The sequence below is a fragment of the Amblyomma americanum genome, chromosome 6 (assembly GCF_052857255.1).
Source record: "Amblyomma americanum isolate KBUSLIRL-KWMA chromosome 6, ASM5285725v1, whole genome shotgun sequence".
In the NCBI taxonomy this organism is placed as follows: Eukaryota; Metazoa; Arthropoda; class Arachnida; order Ixodida; family Ixodidae; genus Amblyomma; species Amblyomma americanum.
The window spans coordinates 122978651-122993201 of NC_135502.1; positions in this window are offsets into that span (position 1 = coordinate 122978651).

Consider the following 14551-nt stretch of genomic DNA (forward strand, 5'->3'; position numbering starts at 1 on the left):
TCAGTGGAGGCTGTGCAGTTGTCATGGTAAGAAATAGGGTTAAAGCGCAAACCCGTATTCCTTGCGGGGTAAGCAGCGAGCCACCATCCTTGTTTGCCGTGAACGAAAAATAATGTGGACCTGAAAAAAATACTTTCCATGGCCGCTTGATGCATAGCGAGATGGTTACATATCAACCAGCCGCGAATATTTAATCACAGACCTTTTTCATTGCCCTTATCAAAGCCTTCTTACTTCAGGGACCGAAAGAAAGTACGGCATTGAAGCACCGTTCAGCGTAGGAGCCCACTTTCCTGCTGCCTTTTCCCCGGAACGATCATTGCTGTATACCTAACTCTAATGATTTTTTACGCCACAGGGCCTTCTAGCAGTCTTTCAGATTTCACGCACCGGCTTAGAAAACAACAGAGTATAAGAAAAATAGTGCAACGGATGACTGCCTCTTTTGCCGCAGCCAAAAGTCGACAGGTATCCGTGCATCAGAATTAGCCAGGAGGAAAACGCAGATATATTTTCCGCCGCTATACCACTGCGGCTTCAACGGGCGACGGAGTTTTTCATGATAGCTGCTTTGTAGCCGAAAACCAGTGTTTCCTTAAAGGAAGACAAAAACTTAAACAAACGCTATAATTAATCTTCTGAATGTAATTTTTTGCCCCAAATACTCATGTTATAGACTTAAGCTGGCCAGTGTGCCATATAGACGCCCTCCAAGCGACACCTGCAGCCACTACGACGCGGTGGAAACACTTCACCAACCACTCCTGCTTTGCGCCACTTTTCCCAGCGGCGTCGTTAAATGCATGTGGCTCTCGGGGGGCTGGAGACTATTCCGAATAGTATTCCGACGCTGCTAAGCAGTCCGGACCGCCGCCAGAGGGCAACTGTCTGCCAGCGCACTTCAATCAAGCAGTCGAGCTTCGTGCCCTGGCTGCTCCCTGGAAACTACCCACGCCGAACTGCGTTGGCACACCCTCGTTTCTGCCATGCCTGGACACCTGTTGGGCATACTACCCTGTCTGCTCCAAAACAGTGACCTTACACACGGATATTGCGGCGAGGCATGGCACGCTAGTGGCTTATGTATACATAGTCACTGAACATCGCAGCGGCGAACACTCGCACAAAGCACCCGACTGCGATTTAAAGCCTCTGCGCGCAGACACAGTTGTTCCAGCCTACATAACTTTCAGGAAATATTTGCGTATAGGTTTATGTATTTTTTTGCAGCTACGCTCTCCCACTCACTGACTCATCTATAATTTCACCTTACCTTTCATCCTGCTTATCCATTTTATTTTCCTCTGACCGCAGATGAGATCCTCGAAGCGCATTTCATTTCCAGCTTCTAGCTCTTATGTTCGTATCTTTATGTAATAACCATTACCACCACTATTTATTGGTCCGGACGAGGTTGTATCTCTTCGTAGACCTCACATTACTAAGTACGCGCCTACAAATCACCGCTACTCTTCATTTGTAGAGGGACGCAAGCATTTTTGCAGGAGGGGCTCGTACAGTAAAAGCCAGTCTCATTGTTTGGCAATTGAGAACGTAGTAACATATCCTCTGTTGCGAGGCTTTATGTCCTCCATATGTTATCTAGTTCAAGGCAAGAATGACCGTTCGATTCGTAGTGAAGAGGTAACGCTTTCAGCTCAGCGAGCCCGAGTTTCTTGGTTGAATTTCTTTCTGAATCGTCTATCTTTGCGGGGCACGCTTAGAGGGTGCTTCAATATAAATTGATAGCGCGTTACTCCACCTTCTCAACTGGGCAAAGCACGAGTGCGGCAAACGCTTAAGGAACTAGGGAAATACGGGTCACGCACTCACTTCGTCGAAAAGAATAGCTGGAACCCTTTTCCTACAAAAAATACATCTACGTTCGCAGTCTAGACTGACCATTCGCATACTCTGGAACACTGATATTTTGCGGACACTAATTTTCGCGTAAATTAAAGTGCAGGGCCCTCGACGATTCCGTCTATCTAGAAAGTGTACGAACAGAAACGCTTGACACAAGGAATGAAAGGGAAAGAAAATGAACGAACAAAAACTTATGAATGTTTAAGTAATGTTTTTTTTTCAAAATAATAATGCCATGGTTACAAAGTTATTTCATACACAAATTAGAAGCTAATTAAGTTTACTTTGCTAAGTTTCTAATTTTTAAAATAGATATTGAGGCATAATATGTGAAATGGTTTCTGAAAAATAATATGTACTGAAAATTGAATAAAGCGGCCACATTGTTGCGCTAATATTACACAAATGAAGAAGAAAAAGACAATTACAAACTATACAATATGTGTTCACATCAACTGCCTATAAGATAAGGAAATTTGAATTTTCTAGGCTACAACGAACATGAGTTACAATAATAATGATTTCTGCTAGTGAAAACTTGCTTCCTCCTCCAAGTTCAAAAATTTAATTTTTTTCTCCGCGAATATGTATTGTACAGCACTATAATAAATATCACTTCAAACCCTATTAAAGGAGCTGGTGAACTATATTTATTTAACAAACAATATTAAACAGCGTATATTAGAAAAATCTTAATCGAAACAAAATGCTGATTGCCGAAGCAAGCCTTTTCAACTTATACGTTCGCCAAAAAAGGCAAACTACAACCTCTAACGCAAAAAGAACACTTCACATTACAGTGGCCAACATGTGCATCCGAAATTTCACTTGAGAATGACGTAGCTCGTGTGAGGTTCCAGCGACCGAGGCGTCAGACATCTTCGGGCTCAGGCGGTGTACGAAGTATGCTGTTTGCACCGCCGCTAAAAATCGCCCTCGCTCAGCAAAAATAGCAAAATACCCAGAGAACTAAACTTTAGTTACTAGACAGTAAACTAGGTGTCACAGCAAGTTCGCAAAAGCGATGTGAGTGTAGAAATAGGGTGCGGCATCCATGGTTCACCTGCGACCCATGGCTCATGGGCGTGGAAAACAAGAACTAAAACAGTTGTGTTTCAGCATCCAGTAAATAATCAGCCATGAGCAGCGAGGATGGTTGATGAAATTAGAAATAACAGCGATTTTTGAAGACGGCACAAAGTACGAAACAGACACTTCCGCTGACTAGCCACCAAAATCATTCATTTTGAAAATCGATGCAGCATATAAGGACACCTGGCGAGCAAGGAAACTAGAGCAAATTAAAAGAAAAAAGAAAAAGGGACCACACGCCACGCACTGGGAGCGAATTATTTCATGGTTCCTAATAAAGATAAGCACGTTCTTGTGAGGATAAGGCTATTGACGGGCTACTTATGCGTGCCTCATTTGCGTTTTGTGCAATGTAGGCCTTGGAAATGCACAGCAATATAAAGACGACACCCCGAAGATCAGGGACCGCACGCCACGCACTGATAGAGAATCTTTATGTTCACTGATTAAGATAAGCACGTTCTCGTGAGAACAAGACAATTTAAGGGATAGTGAGGCATGCTCCATTTGCCTTTTGTGTATTGTAGGCCTCGGAAATGCACGACAATATAAAGACGACACCCCGGGGCTCAGGAACCGTACGCCACGCACTGATAGAGAATCTTTATGTTCACTGATTAAGATAAGCACGTTCTTGTGGGAACAAGACAATTTAAGGGATAGTGAGGCATGCTCCATTTGCCTTTTGTGTATTGTAGGCCTCGGAAATGCACGACAATATAAAGACGACACCCCGGGGCTCAGGAACCGTACGCCACGCACTGATAGAGAATTTTTATGTTCACTGATTAAGATAAGCACGTTCTTGTGTGAACAAGACAATTTAAGGGTTAGTGAGGCATGCGCCATTTGCTTTTTGTATATTGTAGGCATTGAAAATGCGCAACACTATAAAGACGACACCCCGAGGCTCAAGGACCACACGCCACGCACTGATAGAGAACTTTTATGTTCACTGATTAAGATAAGCACGTTCTCCTTAGAACGAGACAATTTAAGGGTTAATGAGGCATGCGCCATTCGCGTTTTGTATATTGTAGGCCACGGAAAAAGAACCCCGTTGTCTCGTCGTTGCACAATTATACATTTCCGAGGCCTGAAATATACAAAACGCAAATGAGGCACGGATCAGTAGCCGGTCAATAGTCTTGTTCTCACAGGAACGCTCTTACCTTAATCAGCGACCATGAATAATTTTATCCCAGAGCTTGGTGTGTGGTCCCTGAGCCTCGAGGAGTCGTCTTTATACAATTATGTATTTCCGAGGCCTACAATAAGCAAAAAGAAAATGAAGCACGCATCAGTAGACCGTTAGTAGCGTGGTTTTCAAAGAAACGTCCTTATCTTACCCAGTGGCCATGAATAATTCTCTCCCAGTGCGTGGCATTTGGTACCTAAGCCTCGAGGTGCCATCTTTATACAGTTATATATTTCCGAAGCCTACAATATACAAAACGCAAGTGAGGCACGCATCAGTAGCCCCTCAATGGTCTTGTTCTCACAGCAACGCTCTTATCTTAATCAGCAACCATGATTAATGTTATCCCAGTGCTTGGCGTGTGGTACCTGAGCCTCGGGGAGTCGTCTGTACACAATTATGTATTTCCGATACCTGCAAAACGCAAAAACCAAATGAAGCACGCATCAGTAGACCGTCAATAGCCTTGTTTTCACAGAAACGTCCCAATTTTAACCAGTGACCATGAATAAATCTCTCCCAGTGTGTGGTGTGTGGTCCCTGAGCCTCTAGGTCTCGTCTTCATACATATACGTTTCAAAGGCCTACAAATAGAAAACGCAAATGACGCACGCATCAGCAGCCCGTTAATATTCTTGTTCAAACACGAATGCGCTTATCTTAATCAGTGACCATGAATTATTCTCTCCCAGCTGCGTTGCACGTGGTCCCTGATCCTCGATGTCTCGTCTTTTCACAATTATACATTTCCGAAAAATACAATATACAAAACGCAAATGACGCACGCATCAATAGCCCGTCAGTAGTCTTGTTCAAACACGAATGTGCTTATCTTAATCAGTGACCATGAATTATTCTCTCCTCGCTGCGTTGCACGTGGTCCCTGATCCTCGAGGTCTCGTCTTTACACAATTATACATTTGAGAGGCGTACATTATATAAAACGCAAATGGCGCATGCATCAGTAGCCCGTCAATAGCCTTGTTCTCATATGAACGTGCTTATCTTAATGATCGTGCATATATCTCTCCCAGTGCGTGGCACGTGGTCCCTGAGACTCGAGGTGCCGTTGTTATAAAATTATATAATTCCGAGGCCTGAAATTTTCAAGACGCAAATGAGGCACTCATCAGTATCCCGTCGAAGTCTTGTTTAAACAGGAATTTGCTTATCTTATTCAGTGACCATGAATTATTCTCCCCCAGTGCATGGCGTGTAGTTCCTGAGCATTGAGGTCTCGTCTCTATTCATTTATACATTTCCGAGGCCTACAATATTGCCGGGAATCTTTGCAGCGTTTGTTCATTCTTCAAAACGGCCGCCACGCCGCTTTATCGCTTTGTTTGCAATGCAAGACGCGACCAGATCTATCTCGAATGATCGCATTCAGGTACAGCAGATTCTACGCTGTTCCAGAATGTTCTAGTAACTTTGCACGCTTTATCTAGAAAGTTCGCTATGAGCTTTAAATTGAGCAAGGCCGACAGCGGCGGGAATTCTAATCGACGACCGCCGAGCACGCTTGTTGCTACGCCGCCGCCGAGTGATTCAGTCCATTTTAACCGCAAGTCTACCCAAATGAACAGTTTTGGTTAGACACCATTTTCGTAGCCATCCTGCTCTCCAGACTGAAGCTGCCACTTTGTGAGAATATACAAAACGCAAATCACTCACGCATCAGTAGCCCGTCAGTAGTCTTTTTCTCACAAGAACGGGCTTATTTTAATCAGTGACCATGAACAATTTTCTCCCAGTGCGTGGTGTGTAGTCGCTCAGCCTCGAAGTTAAGTCCTTATACAATTATACATTTCCGAGGCCTGAAATATACGAAACGCAAATTACGCACGCATCAGTAACCCGTCAGTTGTTTTGTTCTGACAAGAACGTGCTTATCTTAATCACTGACCATGAACTATTCTTTGACAGCGCGGGCGCATGGTCCTGGATCCTCGAGGTCTCACCATTATACAATTATACATTTCCTACGCCTACAATATGCTAAACGCCAATGATGCACGCATCAGTAGCCCATCAATAGTTTTATTCTCACAAGAACGGGCTTATATTATTCAGTGACCATGAATAATTCTCGAGTTCTCGTCTTCATACAATTATACATTTACGATGCCTACAATTTACAAAACGCAAGTTACGCACGTATTAGTAGCCCATCAATGTTCTTGTTCTCTAAAGAACGTCGTTATCTTAATCAGTGACCATGAATAACTCGATCCCAATACGTGTCGTGTGGTCCCTGAGCCTCGAGGTCTCGTCTTTATACAATTATACATTTCCTACGCCTACAATATGCTAAACGCCAATGATGCACGCATCAGTAGCCCATCAATAGTTTTATTCTCACAAGAACGGGCTTATATTATTCAGTGACCATGAATAATTCTCGAGTTCTCGTCTTCATACAATTATACATTTACGATGCCTACAATATACAAAACGCAAGTTACGCACGTATTAGTAGCCCATCAATGTTCTTGTTCTCTAAAGAACGTCGTTATCTTAATCAGTGACCATGAATAACTCGATCCCAATACGTGTCGTGTGGTCCCTGAGCCTCGAGGTCTCGTCTTTATACAATTATACATTTCCGAGCCGTACAATATAAAAAACGGTAATGACGCACGCATCAGTAGCCTGTCAATAGTCTTGTTCTCAAAGGAACGTGCTTATCTTAATCAGTGACCATAAGTAATTATTTCCCAGTGCTTGGCATGTGGTCTCTTTTGATTTTTTGTTATGATTGCTCTACTTTTATTCCTCGGCAGGGGCCCTTTATGGACTTGTTAAGTTTTCAAAATAAATCATTTTGTTTCCAAGTCAGCGCAGGCGTCTATCCCGCTCCCTGTCCCGTGTTCAGAAAGGGCTGCTATTTCTTCTCTGTCAATATGTACCAACCAGCCTGTATTATTCCTTTTTAGGTAAAGTTCTTTTTAGAAACGATGGCACATTCTCTTCGAGAAGAGAAATCGTGCTCCGGGACAGGCACTGCATTTTTCGTTTCTAGTGTAAGGCAGGAACAATGCGTTCACCCCTAAGACCGACATAGTCCGCTTTGTTTCGTACTGTATACATTCTAAGACGTTAGAGAACTTGTAAATCTTAGCAAAAAATTATATCTGGCTTATTTGCCTGCTGTAAAGAGGAACTTAAAAAACAAAGGAGAGGATTTAAAGAAATATATAAACGAACTTCATCAATAAAACCCGAGAGCTGAACACAGCACAGCCATCGGGTAAATTGAGAAGCTTGAAGCTGAATAACAAAATTATGCCAAACAAGGGAAAGAGAAGGACATGCTGACTTTCAAATTACAGACATTAGAAAACAAGACAACTTTCATACTTACAAAAAAGACAAGTTCATTTGGAACAGTACGCATGCGTTGAAAATATTATAACACAGGGCGTCGTAGAAACAAATGCAAAGCAGTATTCGCATTTTGTATCATAATGAAACGTCATAAATAAGCCTAACAGTGATTCGTAAATTGGGCCTGTCATCGTGTGCTTGCTCGAAGGTGAAAGAAGAATGTCATTCCTCAATTCAAGTCTTGTGAACAGGAAAATACAGACAGAGTTTTACGGTGCAGGAAGACAAACGCGGGAAGAAACAAAGTGACAGAACAGAGCGCTCTGGCAGCGCTCTGTTCTGTCACTTCGTTTCTTCCTGTGTTTGTCTCTCTGCGCTGTAGAGTCCTTTCAGTATGAACCAACTAGCCTGAAAAAACGTTCTCGCAAGGAAAATAAAACCCCGAAGAAAGCAAAGAATGTAAACCTTGTCAAAAGTGTCATAGGAATATGTTTATTGGCAACCGTCTATGTAGATGAGTATTGTTCTGGGCCACTAGAGAAAACGGGATAGCGGTAAAGAATAAAACAGAAGAAATTCTTATTTTGTTAGGCAATATCGCTCCGATCTAAAGAGTTTAACGGTGGGACAACCTGACTTAATAACGACACTGGAATGTTAGATATTATTGCGTAAAAGTTAATTATTAGTCGCCCGGAAAGAGGAAAGTATTATTACTTTTTCTTTTTTATTTTTGCTTAGAGTTGTTTTTGCATTGAAACTAGGCCTCGTGGGGTCCCACGGCAACAGGTATTAGATACAGGTGGCCTTCGTTAGCCCGATCTGAAGCATGACGGCCGCTAGGCTCGATCGGCAGGTTCGAGAGAAGTTGCTTCAAATTACAGACAGAAACGCTGGCGTCGCTGAAAGGAACTTTCGAGGGGCACAGTTCTGCGATACAGTCATTCCAATCTCTGGAAAACACATCATCATCCACGCTAAGCGAAGCATGCTTTCACGAAGTCAAATTTTACGCAACCTACGGCAAAGCTATGTCGCCCTTTCACCCTGGAGACGGTTCCAGCCATGCATAACGATTTTGCAAAGCTACGGGCTTCTATGGAAGTTACGTGATCATTTATAAGTGAGCAATTCCACACTGCTTCTTCCTCCTGGGGCGCGCTTTCCGCTAATTGTTCTGCGTTAAAAAACTGATACCGACTGGTGGCGTCACCTGCGCTCCTTTTACAGAGGCTGCAGAAAGGGGCATTGCACAAATGCGTAAAATACTAAAATCTGCGCATCGGCAACACATCGGCAACATCGGCGCGTAACGGCTATAATGAACTGAAAATAGGGCACAGCGATGTGTGAAACTATCAAGAGCAGATATCTTTCGACATTTTGTAGCCACGTGGTAAACAGCATAGGGACAAAGAATTCAGGTGTCAAGGCTCTCAGAGGCGAGACTAAACAACATTACAGACACAGCAAGCAGCATGGTGTATCCGTTGCTGGTGTGCGGTGAACGCTTTTGCGGGAACGCTAACTTTCCGGATAGCGCAACAGAAGTTCCTATTGTCTCAGTTGGCCTCATCATTAATTTGTCGGCTGTCATGGTGCTTGGGAAGATCGGCTTTTCATTCGCTTTGCGTGCTACGCGCGGTCTAGCTTCGCCGAACAAAAACAAAATAACGTGGGCACTTCTACTCTCTAATGAATCGCCCGAGCAGAGATGGTTTCGCCAGCGGAATTCATGTTGTTCGCTAATGATGCCAGTAGCAAGCAATGTACAGCATAGTCCCTAAGAGGAAAAGGCTGATAGAACAACTCCGAAAGCTTTTTGCGAAATGAAATGATTGGAATAGCTCAAATCACAAGGTTGTGCGCATTGTAACAGCCTAAAACTGGCTGAATACTTTCGCTCGTATCATGCCTTTGCTATTGGCAACCGCAATGTAGGACTATATTAGGACGGTGGATTGGGTAACTGACTCAACAGTGTTAATTGAACCGCGACAAAAAAGACGTACAAGTAGAGAGGCCGCCGAGTGCCATTTAAAATGGCTGTACACGAACCACAATACTTACCCTCGAGGTTACCAATAGGGAACGGACTAGCACGAAGGAAAAGGTTTGAAATAAAAATGAGCCTAACAGACAGAATCTAAAATTTACTGAGGGGAAAGCTCGGCGACAACGTGACTCGAGCCTGCCAACCTGTAGTAGCGCATATAAAGTAGGATATTTTGATTGTTTTCCACCTTGATAAAACAAACTGAGCAGTCATCCGTAGCAAGCATATATGCTTATTTATTACGTTCAGTATGTTCCGCTGATCTCGACTTCACTGAATGCCCGAAGTATCTTAAGAAATTCTGGAACGTGATTAGGATGTAATGTTGCGGAATGGTCCCGTCATTTCTGGGGTCTAAAAGGGCTATAACTAGTTTCACCGCAGTATCACTTGAGCATCTCGCCTAGGGGCCTCAGTGGAGGCTGTGCAGTTGTCATGGTAAGAAATAGGGTTAAAGCGCAAACCCGTATTCCTTGCGGGGTAAGCAGCGAGCCACCATCCTTGTTTGCCGTGAACGAAAAATAATGTGGACCTGAAAAAAATACTTTCCATGGCCGCTTGATGCATAGCGAGATGGTTACATATCAACCAGCCGCGAATATTTAATCACAGACCTTTTTCATTGCCCTTATCAAAGCCTTCTTACTTCAGGGACCGAAAGAAAGTACGGCATTGAAGCACCGTTCAGCGTAGGAGCCCACTTTCCTGCTGCCTTTTCCCCGGAACGATCATTGCTGTATACCTAACTTTAATGATTTTTTACGCCACAGGGCCCTCTAGCAGTCTTTCAGATTTCACGCACCGGCTTAGAAAACAACAGAGTATAAGAAAAATAGTGCAACGGATGACTGCCTCTTTTGCCGCAGCCAAAAGTCGACAGGTATCCGTGAATCAGAATTAGCCACGAGGAAAACGCAGATATATTTTCCGCCGCTATACCACTGCGGCTTCAACGGGCGACGGAGTTTTTCATGATAGCTGCTTTGTAGCCGAAAACCAGTGTTTCCTTAAAGGAAGACAAAAACTTAAACAAACGCTATAATTAATCTTCTGAATGTAATTTTTTGCCCCAAATACTCATGTTATAGACTTAAGCTGGCCAGTGTGCCATATAGACGCCCTCCAAGCGACACCTGCAGCCACTACGACGCGGTGGAAACACTTCACCAACCACTCCTGCTTTGCGCCACTTTTCCCAGCGGCGTCGTTAAATGCATGTGGCTCTCGGGAGCTGGAGACTATTCCGAATAGTATTCCGACGCTGCTAAGCAGTCCGGACCGCCGCCAGAGGGCAACTGTCTGCCAGCGCACTTCAATCAAGCAGTCGAGCTTCGTGCCCTGGCTGCTCCCTGGAAACTACCCACGCCGAACTGCGTTGGCACACCCTCGTTTCTGCCATGCCTGGACACCTGTTGGGCATACTACCCTGTCTGCTCCAAAACAGTGACCTTACACACGGATATTGCGGCGAGGCATGGCACGCTAGTGGCTTATGTATACATAGTCACTGAACATCGCAGCGGCGAACACTCGCACAAAGCACCCGACTGCGATTTAAAGCCTCTGCGCGCAGACACAGTTGTTCCAGCCTACATAACTTTCAGGAAATATTTGCGTATAGGTTTATGTATTTTTTTGCAGCTACGCTCTCCCACTCACTGACTCATCTATAATTTCACCTTACCTTTCATCCTGCTTATCCATTTTATTTTCCTCTGACCGCAGATGAGATCCTCGAAGCGCATTTCATTTCCAGCTTCTAGCTCTTATGTTCGTATCTTTATGTAATAACCATTACCACCACTATTTATTGGTCCGGACGAGGTTGTATCTCTTCGTAGACCTCACATTACTAAGTACGCGCCTACAAATCACCGCTACTCTTCATTTGTAGAGGGACGCAAGCATTTTTGCAGGAGGGGCTCGTACAGTAAAAGCCAGTCTCATTGTTTGGCAATTGAGAACGTAGTAACATATCCTCTGTTGCGAGGCTTTATGTCCTCCATATGTTATCTAGTTCAAGGCAAGAATGACCGTTCGATTCGTAGTGAAGAGGTAACGCTTTCAGCTCAGCGAGCCCGAGTTTCTTGGTTGAATTTCTTTCTGAATCGTCTATCTTTGCGGGGCACGCTTAGAGGGTGCTTCAATATAAATTGATAGCGCGTTACTCCACCTTCTCAACTGGGCAAAGCACGAGTGCGGCAAACGCTTAAGGAACTAGGGAAATACGGGTCACGCACTCACTTCGTCGAAAAGAATAGCTGGAACCCTTTTCCTACAAAAAATACATCTACGTTCGCAGTCTAGACTGACCATTCGCATACTCTGGAACACTGATATTTTGCGGACACTAATTTTCGCGTAAATTAAAGTGCAGGGCCCTCGACGATTCCGTCTATCTAGAAAGTGTACGAACAGAAACGCTTGACACAAGGAATGAAAGGGAAAGAAAATGAACGAACAAAAACTTATGAATGTTTAAGTAATGTTTTTTTTTCAAAATAATAATGCCATGGTTACAAAGTTATTTCATACACAAATTAGAAGCTAATTAGGTTTACTTTGCTAAGTTTCTAATTTTTAAAATAGATATTGAGGCATAATATGTGAAATGGTTTCTGAAAAATAATATGTACTGAAAATTGAATAAAGCGGCCACATTGTTGCGCTAATAATACACAAATGAAGAAGAAAAAGACAATTGCAAACTATACAATATGTGTTCACATCAACTGCCTATAAGATAAGGAAATTTGAATTTTCTAGGCTACAACGAACATGAGTTACAATAATAATGATTTCTGCTAGTGAAAACTTGCTTCCTCCTCCAAGTTCAAAAATTTAATTTTTTTCTCCGCGAATATGTATTGTACAGCACTATAATAAATATCACTTCAAACCCTATTAAAGGAGCTAGTGAACTATATTTATTTAACAAACAATATTAAACAGCGTAGATTAGAAAAATCTTAATCGAAACAAAATGCTGATTGCCGAAGCAAGCCTTTTCAACTTATACGTTCGCCAAAAAAGGCAAACTACAACCTCTAACGCAAAAAGAACACTTCACATTACAGTGGCCAACATGTGCATCCGAAATTTCACTTGAGAATGACGTAGCTCGTGTGAGGTTCCAGCGACCGAGGCGTCAGACATCTTCGGGCTCAGGCGGTGTACGAAGTATGCTGTTTGCACCGCCGCTAAAAATCGCCCTCGCTCAACAAAAATAGCAAAATACCCAGAGAACTAAACTTTAGTTACTAGACAGTAAACTAGGTGTCACAGCAAGTTCGCAAAAGCGATGTGAGTGTAGAAATAGGGTGCGGCATCCATGGTTCACCTGCGACCCATGGCTCATGGGCGTGGAAAACAAGAACTAAAACAGTTGTGTTTCAGCATCCAGTAAATAATCAGCCATGAGCAGCGAGGATGGTTGATGAAATTAGAAATAACAGCGATTTTTGAAGACGGCACAAAGTACGAAACAGACACTTCCGCTGACTAGCCACCAAAATCATTCATTTTGAAAATCGATGCAGCATATAAGGACACCTGGCGAGCAAGGAAACTAGAGCGAATATAAAAGAAAAAAGAAAAAGGGACCACACGCCACGCACTGGGAGCGAATTATTTCATGGTTCCTAATAAAGATAAGCACGTTCTTGTGAGAACAAGGCTATTGACGGGCTACTTATGCGTGCCTCATTTGCGTTTTGTGCAATGTAGGCCTTGGAAATGCACAGCAATATAAAGACGACACCCCGAAGATCAGGGACCGCACGCCACGCACTGATAGAGAATCTTTATGTTCACTGATTAAGATAAGCACGTTCTTGTGAGAACAAGACAATTTAAGGGATAGTGAGGCATGCTCCATTTGCCTTTTGTGTATTGTAGGCCTCGGAAATGCACGACAATATAAAGACGACACCCCGGGGCTCAGGAACCGTACGCCACGCACTGATAGAGAATCTTTATGTTCACTGATTAAGATAAGCACGTTCTTGTGGGAACAAGACAATTTAAGGGATAGTGAGGCATGCTCCATTTGCCTTTTGTGTATTGCAGGCCTCGGAAATGCACGACAATATAAAGACGACACCCCGGGGCTCAGGAACCGTACGCCACGCACTGATAGAGAATTTTTATGTTCACTGATTAAGATAAGCACGTTCTTGTGTGAACAAGACAACTTAAGGGTTAGTGAGGCATGCGCCATTTGCCTTTTGTATATTGTAGGCATTGAAAATGCGCAACACTATAAAGACGACACCCCGAGGCTCAAGGACCACACGCCACGCACTGATAGAGAACTTTTATGTTCACTGATTAAGATAAGCACGTTCTCCTTAGAACGAGACAATTTAAGGGTTAATGAGGCATGCGCCATTCGCGTTTTGTATATTGTAGGCCACGGAAAAAGAACCCCGTTGTCTCGTCGTTACACAATTATACATTTCCGAGGCCTGAAATATACAAAACGCAAATGAGGCACGGATCAGTAGCCGGTCAATAGTCTTGTTCTCACAGGAACGCTCTTACCTTAATCAGCGACCATGAATAATTTTATCCCAGAGCTTGGTGTGTGGTCCCTGAGCCTCGAGGAGTCGTCTTTATACAATTATGTATTTCCGAGGCCTACAATAAGCAAAAAGAAAATGAAGCACGCATCAGTAGACCGTTAGTAGCGTGGTTTTCAAAGAAACGTCCTTATCTTACCCAGTGGCCATGAATAATTCTCTCCCAGTGCGTGGCATTTGGTACCTAAGCCTCGAGGTGCCATCTTTATACAGTTATATATTTCCGAAGCCTTCAATATACAAAACGCAAGTGAGGCACGCATCAGTAGCCCCTCAATGGTCTTGTTCTCACAGCAACGCTCTTATCTTAATCAGCAACCATGATTAATGTTATCCCAGTGCTTGGCGTGTGGTACCTGAGCCTCGGGGAGTCGTCTGTATACAATTATGTATTTCCGATACCTGCAAAACGCAAAAACCAAATGAAGCACG